Genomic DNA, 12,372 nt, shown 5'->3' with positions numbered 1-12,372 from the left:
GAGGTTCAGCAGTGCATGCAGGTGTTCTAAATCTCATGTCCAAATCTGCTATCAGACTGCGAAATGTTTAGCTTTGTGATATGATGTGGTAAGATGTGATATGATATGATATGATATGCCTATCATTTCCCAAGGCAAAATAGAGGGGAAAGTGTTTTCCTGTCTTAATGAGGCATCACGATGCTCCCTGTGAAGGGCAAGTTTAGTGAAAACGGGGAACTGGAGTAAGGTCTGCAGCAGACTACAGCAAAACGGTGTGACTGTTGTGATGTCCCTGCAGAGAAAGAAGACGTGTTTACAAACAAGGACAAGGTACAAAAGGAGGTGAAGGCTGTACTGACTCAAAATGCCACGCTGAGCTGCGAGGTGGCCCAGGAGAAGACGGAGGTGAAGTGGTACAAGGAGGGGAAACTGATCACCTCGAGCAAGAAGTTCAAGGTGGAGTCAGAGGGCAAACAGCGTCGGCTGGTGGTGAGCCAGGTGGAGAAGAAAGATGCAGGGGAGTACAGCTGCGAGGCTGCTGGCCAGAAACTCACCTTCAAGATTCATGTCACAGGTGAGAGAAATTGTTTTGACTGTATTGAACCCCCCAACAAAGAAGGAGGGGAAAGTTAAGTGGTTTGACACATTCAACCCCAGCATTCAGTGATGTAGACGGTGCTTAAATTCTGTTTAATTCGTGTGCTTTTCTGTTTGCCTTCTGAAGCTATGAACACTTAGGACTTGGGTAGCCTCAGCTTAAGACAGGCTGGAAATAATTCGGGAATTTCCCTGGGGATCTCAAGTAGATGCAATGATAGCAAAATGAGAAGTCAATAATTACAGGGGAAATTAAAGGTTATTAAAGATATCTTCAGGGCACAAGCACACCCCTGCAAATGCTTCTTCCTAAATAGTCTCAGAGACAGCATTTGGTCACAATGCTAGAAGGCGGCATTGGTGGTTTCTATTAAATTAAAGAAACCTGCAACTAAAAAGGTTTTCCCATATTGTCTTTTGTTTTCTTCTCTATAGCAGGTACAAAATAAATGCTTAAAAATAGAAAGCCTTCAAGCTGGTGCTTTTCTTTCCAGAAATGGAGGAAGACAGGCGTTCTATTTATTAGGAGAGTCTGATAAGAAAGTGTAAAAAGGCTTTTTACCAGGGTCTATAGCAACATAACAAGGGGCAATGGTTTCAAAAGTGAAGAGGGTAGACTCAGTTTGGACATGAGAAAAGTTCTTTATGATGAGGGTGGTGATACACTGGAACAGATTGTCCAGTGCAGGTTGTGGGTGACTCATCATTGGAGTGTCCAAGGCCAGGCTGGATGGGGACCCTGGGCAGCCTCATTTAGTGAATGATGTCCCTGACCACGGCAAGAGGTTGGACTGGATGATCTTTAAAGCTTCCTTCTATACCCAAACCATTCTATGATTCCATTGGGGTAACCATTTTATTACTGCAGCAAACAGCATGGGCTGGTGGTGAGCCAGGTGGAGAAGAAAGATGCAGGGGAGTACAGCTGCGAGGCTGCTGGCCAGAAACTCACCTTCAAGATTCATGTCACAGGTAAGACAGGTGTTGTATGAAATACAGCAGAGAACAGTAAAGTAAAATCTAGTTTCTATTATGCAGTGCAGTAGTCTGTGCTGAGGTTTTTTCCCTAGACTTGATTGCCTGGGTTTGTAGAAAGTATTTGGTTTCAGTATGACACAAAGACCTGTTTCAGTCTGTCTTTAGAACAATAATTAGTAATATATGTACAGTGGAAGCAATATTTAAGATATTATTCAAATCTCTCCTGTGCCTGAGATCCCAAACTGTAATTCTTGTTCACCTAAACATTTGACTAAGATAAGTATGTGCAGTGAGGCTGGAGTGCGTGTTGTACGTGCAGCCTTTCATGGCAGGAGAAGCAGGAACTTCTCCTAGTAGTACACTGCCTTTTTACTATGCCTTTTATGTTGGAGGCTGCATCTGGATAGGTGAGTCTGCTACTCACAGTAAGAGACCTGGTAGAGCTGACTATTGCCAGAGCTCAAAGTAAGATAGATATCTGCAAATCACACACAAAGAACAAAGGACTGCGTTGGTGAGCGTATTTCCTTTGTGCCTTTGACAGTCACAGTTGTGGCAATGGTAGAGGCCATGAGGAGTCTGTTCAGGAAGCCAGGAGTACTGTTCTGGGTCATGAAAAGGCAGCCAGTGGTTTGACTATCACACGTTTATGTGTTTTGGTATTTCACAGTGGGTCTTAAGTAAAAGAAACTCAGGTTTTGGTTGCCTGCAGGACAGATGTTCTTTTGGGTTCAATATGTTTGCATAGTGACTTGCAACCATGGGACTGGTGTTCAAGGACCCTCTTGGTTCCTTCAGTTCCTAGGTTCTTTCTTGCCTAGATTTGACAATTTGTTTCAACAGAAGAGCTGATATTCTCTAGTGAAGGCTATTAGTTTGGGCACAAGTGGTAACCTAAACCTGTTCCAATTTGTACATACAAACCAGCAAGATGGTTTCATTTCAGTCCCTCAGTCAATACTTTTTCTTTTCTTCCCTCAGAGCCAAAACCTGTGTTTATAAACCAGGAGAAGGTGCAGAAAGAGGTGAGTGATTTTGTTCATCTTCGCACGCCTAATCACCTGATCTGTTTCAGTGACCAGTAGCTGAAAGCAGGCATGGGATGTTCTAAAGAGCAGAGAAAGAGATAGAGAGGAAGGTGATTAAGACAATCCCCTCTGCTGCTGTGTGTCCCAGAACTGCCCAGTTCTGTGGCAAAGCGTTGTACAAGATGAGGAGGCCAAGAGAACGGGAGTAGAATGAATAGAAAGTATGCCTTAGTTAGGCCATGCTCAGCATATTAATACATCTTATCTCTTCCTAAAGCATTTGGTAGGATGTGTTCAGAGCCTCAGCTCTTCCTGGCTCTGCTAAGACATTGGAAGGTAGTCTTTCAGCCTCTTTAAGGCACTGTTCTTACATTGCAGAAATATGATAATATAATTCCATGCTGATAATATCTCCAGATTTCTGTCTTTTGGGTTTCTTTCAGCCTGCCCTGATCCCTGAGTCTGTCTGTTCATGGGGTTTTTTATTTGGTTTTGTAGAACATGTTTCTTAGCTTCTGCATTCTCATAGTTCCTTTCTTTTTTCTGCGTCTTTAGAAATCGCAGTAAAGTTCACTAAGAAGCTCGAAGCTGTTAATGCTGAGATTGGAGGCACAGTCACTTTAACCTGTTAAGTGAGCCATGCCAAAGGGAAGGTGGTGTGGAGCAAGAATGCAGTTGAGGGGGGTTGGACTCGATGATCTCTAGATGTCCCTTCCAACCCCTACAATTCTGTGATTCTGTGAGATCAAACCAAGCAAAGGTTTCCAGGTTGATGAGGAAGGGGTCAGAAGAACCCTGACAATAACAGGGATCCGGGCTGAGGATGAGGGAGAGTACTTGTGTGAGTCCAGAGATGACAAGAGCAGCATTACCATCACCCCCAAAGGTATGTCTCTGGAAATGAAGGCTGACAGTGTGGAAGGATCCTTGGCTTCCCTCATCAGCCATTACAACACTGCAAAGCTGAGTTCATTTGTGTGTTTATGCTGTTCTTTGTGCTAACAACCAAGTACAAAACCTGTCTTTCTCTCTAAATAACTGTGGAACAACTGCTTCTGAAGAGCACAGCTGTTAAGTGGGCAAATCAGCCTTCAAGGCTGGAATTAAGCATCCCAAATGTAAGATGGGATTTATTTTACCCCTTCTTTGCCTCTTTTCTTCTTGCATCTTTGTAGATGCAAGGAGGATCTCCTCTACACGCAGGAGATGTGAGTGTGAGTTATGGTGATCACTTACTGCGAGTCATAAAATCTGATGCTTCCAATGAAATCATTGACTCCGTTGGCTCTTTGAAGGTGCTCATATATAATATGATAGCAGGCTTTGAGTATATAAAAGGCTTTTAGAAAGTGGAAGCAAACAATCTGTTCTCTGTGCAGAAATAAGGGACTTCAATTGCAATGACAAAGATGCAAGTTCTACAACAGAAAAGCTTTTTAATGGTTGGATGACTGGATAAGTCATTTGGAGGGGCTTTGAAGCCTTCACTGTGGGATTCAGAAAAGGTTAGTGAAATATCTGGGGCACAAAGAGCTGAGCATGTCCTGGAGCAATGGAGAAGGGCTGGATGATTTTTGCGGGTATTTTCAGCCATAGAATTTTGTGTTCTGGTGGTATCAGTACATTCTTCTGTACAACATGGACGGGTTGGTTTGTTGCATTGGTTCAGACTTTTGTACTAGGAGCTCAGCAGTGGTTAAAGCTCACACTTGTGCAAAGTAAACAAGCTCCTGCAATTCGTCTCTACTCTGTTTTAGCTGTGGATTAGCTTGACAGTTCCCTTCCATAAGCTTTATGGTTCCCTTCTGTAAGTCTACTTACATAGAGTGAGTTGCTTAACTTTAAGTCTTGCTCCAGGACTTTAAGCATATTATTAGCAAAAAATATCACAAATAATTTCACCAACAATTCTCCCCACCTATATGTAGCTTTCTTTTTTTTCACTGGAAGGTTTTACACTGGCAGATAGGGTGGGCATGTAGAAACAACCCCATTAATTCTGACGAAGCTCTGATTTCTCTGACTGGCCTTTGTTTTGTGATTCTGCATGCATGCCCTGTAGCTAAAGCCTGGATGTCTTCCCCCAACACCTTCAGTCTCCCATCCTTACTTAAGTTACTCCATTGTAAATCTCTCTGCTAGTCCAAGAGAGTTTTTATTTTACCCCTTCTGTGAGGCAGCAGCTGGATGGGAAGGATGAGATGAGGACAAGGTTGTTTGGGTGGCTTTTTTTTTTTTTTGCCTAAGAGCCAACTGGGAATCAAAGATACCAAAAATTGAAGACAAACTGTGTCATACCGAGCAGGGTTTGTCAAATCACTGGCATGCACTGTTAGGACAACTTCATCATCAACATATTCTGGGCTGACAGTTGTCACAAAATTCTGCTTCTGTGTCCCAGAATGTGCACTTATCACTTCTATTGGCAGTTGCTCATCTTTTCTCCAAACTGAATGGTTGTAGGAAATAAAACAGACAAGCAAACAAACCAAACAACCCGCAGATATTAACTTGCAGCTGATTGTCAGTGCTGATCGTTGGGCCATGTGCATCACTTCACATACTTCTGCGGCCAACAGACATTGGAAAATACAAAGACCTTCAGAGACTACTTGAATTTCTAGATGCACTGAATTACCCTCTAGAGTGTATTTCTGAATATATATAGAACCACGGGTGACTATGATCCTGATTTATATCTAGGTTCAGGCTTACTGTTTCAGTTAGGTTAGATGAATAATAGTTCCAGAGAAGATAGGGAAATACAGCACTTCATTGATACCACATGTCGGAAGAATGCAGCTCAGTGCTGGGCAGTTTGCTGCTTCATTCCCTCTTACAAGTTGCACCCAAGGCTGGAAAAGACCACTGAGATAGCTGAGCCCAACCCAGCCCACCCTCACTGGACTTACTAACCACGTCCCCAGTGCCACATACCCGTGGCTCTTGAGCACCTCCAGTGACTGCGGTATATCAGCGTGGTTGCTTCAGCTGTGTGAGTTTTCACCACTGGATGTTGTTCTAGTGAGGCAAAAAACCCAAACTGATGGAAAAGTGTCTATACAGGAAGCAACTGGCTGTCCTGATGGCTGCCAACAGTTTTGCACAAGGTGTGTCATGCAAGCTTGCATGAGTCTGGTTTAAAAACTTGCTGTTCTGATGGAAGGAGAGGATGTTGGTGCAGGATAACTGCGGGATTTGTGCTCTCCCGACATCCAGTTGCAATCACAGCTTATTGTTGCTATAGAAAACAGCTTCTCTGTAGACAAACTGAGTTAGTACCATTAAGTGGCTGAATCCCTAAGTGATCCAAGGTGAAGCATGATCCAAAATGGAATTTAGCTAATTGTAGTAGGGAATCCAAGCCTTAATGAGCTGAGTTATTTAAAGTATGAGTCTTCCATCTAAAACAGCATTGAACTGTTACCCTGGTTGATGATAGAAGTGAAAGTTGAACAGCAGAAGTCTGAAGTTATGCTCCATATTTCTCATCACTCAAGAGAATATTTGAATATGTGAATTCCTTTGGCTATGTTAGAGCTCATAATGAGGTCAGCTGATGTTCTTTAAATGCTCGGAGTCTAGCAATGTGGGGAAGTGGACTGCTATTTGCTGTTGAGCTTTAGGCTAAGAAGCCTGATTTTAGAGGACAGTGGACTTCCCCTTTCCCTTCCCCTCTCCTCCCCTTCTCCCTGGACTGATCCCGCATGGTTTGTGAATGATTTCAGAGCAAGGTAAATGAGGAATAGCCATGTGAAAACCTGTTGTTTTACTGCACTGTAAAAGACACTTAGTCAAAAGACAAGTGTGTGTTCCAAGCTTGAGATTGCAGGAGATCCTAGAAACAACCCAGCTGCTCAAACCTGTAGTCTGGCTGAATATTTTATTGTCAGTTTTGGTCAGGAGGAGATGCTTGAGTAAGACAAATAAAAGGTCATGAGTAACTTCGTCCTTCTTGTGATATACTTCTAGGCTTTCATCAGGGAAAAGCTTAATTAGTCCAAATAATTATAGCAGAAACATCACACCAAGAACATGTGAGTGATATTTCAAATTTCTTGACGTGACGGTAAATTTTACCCCATTCTGCCATTCCCCAAATGTTTGTTTCCTTATGACAAGAAGAACTTTGCAAAAGTAATTTCTTTTCAGTCTTGTGTGCAACACAAAAAGGGGTAAAATCTAGGAGGCCACCTGAAATGTTTTTTCCATCTGGAAGAATCCATTTAAGAGCACCCATGGACCTGGTTATGAACAAGTTTTCTTCTTTGCAAAGGCTGTTGCTTAATTAGCAGATACTGTACCTGGGAGAGGAAGAGGGAAGTAACTTGTTTTGGAAGTCCTGATGCTATTCAAGCATTCAAGGCCGGGCTGGATGGGGCTTTGTGCAATCTGGTGTAGAGGGAAGCATCCCTGCCTACAGCAGGGGGGGGTTGGATCTGGATGATCTCAAAGGTCCCTTCCAACCTACACCTTTCTCTGATTCCTTTGATGATTCTATTTCTCAGCTGCTGGTGTGAGATCTCCAACCTGTCCCCATTGTCTTTCAGTGTGGCAGATGAAGCTGGTGAAAGGTCTGCAGCCCCTGGAATTCCCTGAGAAGGGAACTGTCACCTTTTCGGTGGAGGTGTCCCATGAGGATGTGGAAGGGACTTGGCAGAAGGACGGCGTGCGGCTGAAGCCTGCACCAAATATCACGATGGGTGTCCAGGGGAAGAAACATTCCTTGACACTTTCTTCTGTGACCCTTGAAGATGCAGGACTCATTTCCTTTAAAGCAGAAGGCATTAATTCATCGGGGAGGCTCACTGTGACTGGTATTGGTTGGTGCAAGGTGTCATTATCTGCTCCTGTCCCAGATTACTTGAACAGCAGAACCAGCTTTCCTTCCAGCTGCAAAGAATGTTATGCACTGGGCCATTGCCACCAGAATATCCCTCCAATATGAAGAGGATTGTTGTAACATGATTGTCCCTAGCACAAGTAATGATAATGGGCTCAAAACTGCAGGTTTTATTGTTGTTAATTTCAAGCTCTAATAAGCATGGAGAGTAGGCACTGCCTTTCATTATTCTTTATGCCAGATGCTCCTAGAGACCTCATTCCCAACTAAATCCACATCCTTCTTTCTACTTCTCAGAATTGCCTTTGTAAATCAGCAAACCATTGGCAGACATTAGCATCACTCAGAAGGACAAGGTCACATTTGAGTGTGAGCTGTCCAGGCCCAAGGTGGACATCAAGTGGTTCAAGGTATGGCATGTAATGGAATTTTCCTTTCTGACTTCTCTGGAAATGAATGAGAGCCTTTAATTTCACTTCCAAGGGATGCGAGTCTGAGCTTTTGCCTGATAGCTTTTGCACTGCTCTCTTTTCTCTATGGTCTTTTACTTGCCCAGATCAGCACTCTTTGTTATTATGTCCTGAGTTCATTTATCAAGTTTAAATTGAAGTTTGTTTTTGGTTTCTTGTGAACTCCTGAGGTCTTGCTGTACAAAATATTGTTGGTTGGAGTAGAGTCTTGAGCTTCAACTCTAACACAGAAATTGTCAGCCAGGATTTTGTAGCCTTGTTGTGAACTGGGTTTTAGGGTGAAATCTCAGTTTTCTTTGCACCTGACAGTGTGAGAATTTGCTCTGGCACTTTGTGTACCTCCCTGGTGCTCAGTTGTTCCTTCCCTTACTTGGGGATAACGTCATTTATTCAAGATGATGTCCAAACGAGTTTGTTAACAGTCCTCCACAGTGGTTTAAGCTGTCATAGGTCAGCCAGAATTTCTGAATTTTCTATAGCCATTCCTACATGTTGAAAACACTTCACTGTGCTTAAGCTTCAGCATATGTGCCAGTAAGCACAGTTCCATTAATTCTAGGGGAGTGGGTGAATTAAGCAGAGATCTGAAGGCTGCCTTTGCTCAGTGCAGAGATGGAAGGACTCATGGAGATCTGACTTGATATTTTCCCTTCTAGGATAGGAAAGAGCTCCATCAAAGTAAAAAAAGGGGGCATTACTTCCCAGGGAAATAAGAGAAGTCTCATTATTCACAAGTGGTGAACTCTCATTTTCTCTCTCAGTCTGCAACCAGGTTGGGTTGCTGTTTCAGTCCTGGCTGTTTTATGCAGGAACTCTGCTCCTGAGGTTAATCCAAGTTGTATCCGAGCCCTTCAGAATGAAAGGGAAATAGCAGTACAGAAATATGGTCTGATTCTGACATAAATAAGTGCAGACCTGGAGATTTAAAATGGATTGTGTGATGTTCAAGGGATTTTGAAGCAAAGACGTCCCCTGGGTAAGATTTGTGGCTGACATTCCTCATACATAGTGGGCACACAAGCTAAGGAGAGACTAATGATGAGCATGCAGAGAAGCCAATGGTTCAGACAGGTTTGTTGTTTGGTAAATAAAGATGAGGTGATTGGTGGTAACCAATATGGCTTCATCGAGGTCAAGCCATGCCTGACAAACTTGGTGGCCTTTCATGATGGAGTAACAGCATCAGTGGATAATGGGAGAGCAACTGACATCATCTACTTGGACTTGTGCAGAGCATTTGATCCCGTCCTGCATGACATCCTGGTCACCAAAGTGGAGAAAAATGGTTTTGATGGATGGACCAGTTGCAGGATAGGGAACTGTCTGGATGGTCACACTCAGAGAGCTGCAGTCAATAGCTCAGTGTCCAGGTGGAGGGTGGTGTTGGGACCAGTGTTATTTAACATTTTTGTAGGCAACATGGACAGTGGAATCAAATGCAGCCTCAGCAAGTTTGCAGATGACACCAAGCTGAGCGGTGCTGTTGATGTGCTAGAGGGAAGGGATGCTACCCAGAGGGAACTGGACAGGCTGGAGAGGTGGGCCCTTGGCAGCCTCATGAACTTGAGTGTGGCCAAGTACAAGGCCCTGCACCTGGGTCAGGGCAATCCCAAGCACAGGCACAGGCTTAGAGGAGAATGATTTGAGAGAAGCCTTGACCCTGTTAAGAAGAGTTGGTGTGGAGGGAGGTGTCCCTGCCTATAGCAGGGGCATTGGAACTAAATGACCTTAAAGATTCATTCCATCCTATTGTTTTTCTAACCTTAATTTTGCTTGAAGAGTTTTAGAATAAATGAGATTCTGGTTTCCGTGAAAAGTGTTTGCAGGGAGCTCCATTGTAGCTAGTAAGTCTATCTTTAAGTTCAAAGGCAATAATGCATTTACCGTGTTGAAGAGAGAAATGACTCAGGAATGGATGATGGTTTAGAATAAAACATAATCCTACTTATTTTCTATGCAAATTTGTGTAAGGAAAAGATGCTGCACTCAGTTCTGGAAATACCCTGACAAATATATCTCTACTGTTTCACAGCTGGAGATATCAAGATTGTTAAACCACTGGAAGATGTGGAAGTGAATGAATATGGGAGTGCATCTTTTGTCTGTGAGATTTCACACGATGAGGTTCAGAGCCAGTGGTACAAAGATGACGACAAGCTGAAGGCTGATGACAACATCAGAATGCGGCAAGATGGTAGGGTGTAAGAGGGAGATCTTTCTCCTGAGTGGGTTGTGGGTTGGAGATCAAGCAGAAAGGACATCTGAAATGAAGTGAAGAAAGTTCAGAAGGGAGTTCCCCTTTTGTTTTGGGACTGAGGTTATGGTGGAACAAGTGACATGGTGGGAAGCTTAGTGTGGGAAGTGTGATGCTATCCCACCATCCCACACTGCCAGGAGCAGGTAGGAAATGAGTGCAGTTCTTTCCAAAGTGGGGGTGACCAGGGCAGTCAGTTCACCTCTCCAAAGAGGTTTTGTCTGACAGTGAGTGTGATCCTTCTGTCTCAGGTACTTTAATGGTGACGGTGGCCGCATTCGGTCAGTCCTTGTAGAAGCCATGTTTAGATTCCACTTTGGTGGGGATGTGGATGTGGGGGAATGGGTGGTTTCATTGACATGAGAGAACAGGCAGTGATGCTGTGAAACCAGATGGGTGATGCTCAGCCTGGCCATGTGCCTCAGAACTCTTTGCTCAAGGAAGCCAAGTATAGTTGTGGGTTTGCTCTCAAGAGCACAGTTTGGTAGGGATGAGTTGGAGGTTGGACTAGATGACCTTAGTGGTCTTTTCCAGCCTTAGTGACTCTGTGGTTCTCTGCTTCAGTAAAGACCTACTTGCTGACTTACACACGTGTCCAAGTCAATGATGCAGCAGAAATCGAATTTGTAGCATAAAGGGCAGAATCTCGTGCCCATCTTACAGTTAAAGGTAACTATGCTTCTGATGATGATTTCGCTTAAATTATGTTATAAACCAGCTAACATCCTTTGCTTTAATGTCAAGGAAGTTAAACACCACCAGGACCTTTGACAAAAATAAAAACTCCTACCTACCTACCTTTGTGCCCACAAAATCTCCAGCTTGTCTTTTGGGATTTACTTTTGCTAAGTAAAACAGATTATTTTCTTAGGAGGTTGATTTTCTACCTTTAGTCTTCAGATTTGTGTTTGAATGTTGAGGGATAAAAAACATAGCTTGACTTTTTCTTCATTTTCTCTGTCTGTTTCAGAAGAGCACAGGTTTTGGGTTTTTTTTAATATATACAATGTTAGGGTATATATATGATGTTAAGTGTGATAAAGAAAATGGAGACATTTGAGTTAGCACACTACTCAAGAGTTCAGTCCCCAGCTTTGCCACTGTTAGAATGGTAAGGGCAAGAACATCCTGGAAAAGGAATTTCTCCTAAGTAGAGTCATTACATTTGAGCTACAGAGACCTTTACTAGGAGAAAACTTGTTGTTCAGAGCTAAGTTGCTGTATTTAACCAAAGTATTTATCAGTGTTCGTGTTTCATTGAACCTCTTTTCCATTTTGTAATGCGAGGAGTTTGATATTGGGATGGGAAGGTCATGGTTTGATTTGGATGTTGAACTGGGAATCAGAAGATCTGGGCTCTCTTCAGGTTGTCAGTCTTATTGTCTGACTTCTTAACAATATTCCTTTCTTTCTATTATTTTTTAATGATTTTTTAAGGCATTTTGAGGTGATAGGTGTAGTGTTCATGTGCAGTAATGCTGACGTGAGTAAGTAGGGTGATAATGTAAGAGTTTTTTACATTCTTTCTAAATATCTGCTTTCTCTTGTTCCATCCTTCTTAAAGAGCAATCCATTAATCTAGTAAAGGAGCTGTGTGATGAGGATGTGACTGAGCCTGAAGAAGCCAAATTTGAATGCGAGATATCCATTCCTTCTGTGAAACCTCCCAAGTGGTTTCTACGTGGGGAAGTCTAACAGGCTGGCAGAAACTTGATTATGCAGCAAGAAGGACAGCCCTCCTGCCCACGTGACCGCTACTGTCCAATCACCGTCTCCGCCACCCCCGCCCCTCGTGGTGCTGTGCTGTCCTGTGGTGCATTGTGCGGTGTCGGTAAGATGGCGGCCGTGAGTCTGAGGCTCGGAGACCTGGTGTGGTGAGTTCAGTGCGCTGCGCTGAGGGCGGAGTGCGGTCCGATCCCATCCGATGGAGTAGAAGGACGCTAAAGCCAAACATGGGGCAAAGCAATGGCAATGGCACCTGCAGCACGGACACCCCGCAGCTCTGCCCGGCCCTGCACCTTCATAGATGATCCCGCATCCTCCCCGCTGGGTGGGCGGGGAGGAACGAAAAGGGACGGGATGGGGATGGGGTGGGATGGGATGGGATGGATGGGGTGGGATGGGATGGGATGGATGGGGTGGGATGGGGATGGGGATGGGATGGGATAGAGATGGGATGGGGATGGGATGGGGTGGGATGGGATGGGATGGGGAACG

The sequence above is a fragment of the Coturnix japonica genome, chromosome 32, assembly GCF_054131305.1.
Source record: "Coturnix japonica strain WE chromosome 32, WE-NBRP24, whole genome shotgun sequence".
Lineage (NCBI taxonomy): Eukaryota > Metazoa > Chordata > Aves > Galliformes > Phasianidae > Coturnix > Coturnix japonica.
Note: the sequence above shows the minus strand (reverse complement) of the source record.